The sequence below is a fragment of the Aptenodytes forsteri genome, unplaced genomic scaffold, assembly GCF_000699145.1.
Source record: "Aptenodytes forsteri isolate BGI_AS27 unplaced genomic scaffold, ASM69914v1 Scaffold221, whole genome shotgun sequence".
Taxonomy (NCBI): domain Eukaryota; kingdom Metazoa; phylum Chordata; class Aves; order Sphenisciformes; family Spheniscidae; genus Aptenodytes; species Aptenodytes forsteri.
In genome coordinates, this window is record NW_008794411.1 from 5,674 (window position 1) to 6,956 (window position 1,283).

Sequence of the window (1,283 nt, forward strand, 5' to 3'; positions counted from 1 at the left end):
CACGGCCTGTCGCAACAGGCCCTGCTAAAAAGTTTGCCGCCAAGTAAATGCATCAAAAAGCGAAAAAACCCAACAAAACAATCCAGAGAGCTCCGTAGCTCCAATAAACTGTGGTTTCACCGTGGGTTCCCCATCTTTTATCTCCTCGGGAGGACCAAGACCAGTTAGTTTAAAACGCAGAACTCGCATCGCTTTCAGTAGGAATAGATGATTTGGACCTGTTGGACCTCGGAGACGTTTCTTTTTCTTTTTTTTTTTAGTAAAAAGAGACCATGCCGAAGGAGAACGTATGTATTTACAAAACAAAGAAAGAAAGGTAACTCTAGATCTCTAGGTAGAGGGAGAGAGGAGATTTTTTTCCAATACTTTTGATCTCTTTGCTCATCACATTTTCTTAAGCAGCCCGTTAGGTTACAGGAAAGAACAGTAGTACGTTAACGGAGCTATCAATCACTTGCAATTTAGTTCCTGTATTTGTAATTCATCTTTAATCACTCAAAATACAGTAAATCCTGAAAATACGCATTCCTACTACTTTCCGAAGCCTGCCAGCAGACGGGCAAGGTTCTTCGGCTACCAAAGCTCAAACTTTTCAAACAATAAATTACAACTCCCAAGCACAGCTCAAGCTCAGTTGTCATTCGATCTGTAAGCGGCCACGTCTGCTATTCGAGGGCTTTCAGACAGATCGCTGGCGGAAAACGTTCCCCGTGCTCCGGTCGGGGGACGCAACTGTCGGCTCTGCAGGCAAACCTCGTTTCCTGCAAAGTCATTGCGAGCAATACCCGTCTGCGGCATCAAAGCCTGCGAGAGCAGCCTGCGACTTGTGACGTTCGTTCGACGGTTGTACGACGCTTTGACTGTTTTAACTCATTAGCCCACGTCTGTAAACAGAGTATTTACTTTTTATGCAGCACCGAGGTGTGACGCTGCTGTTCAGGACCCGCCGAAAGCCGCGTCTGCTGTAAGGAACGGGGGCCGTGAGGAGCTGGAGGACAAAGGTCCTTCCTAGAGCTGACCCACGAGCACCCGCCGCCCGCTCGGCGGTGATGCAGCGTTTTCCGCGTTTGATAATTAGTCGATGCCAGTCGCTGCCTCCTCAGTCCCTCCCCGTGAGGCGGCGATGTTCACCCCCCAAGCGCTGGCAGGGACGGATCGAGGCGGGCACCCCCCCGGCTCCGCGCGGGCAGCCGCCCCAGGCAGGGGGCACACGGTGGCCCAGGGGGGCTTCGGCCCAGCGGCGGGTCCCCGCTCCCCTTCTGCCGGCTCCCCTCGGTGCCGCT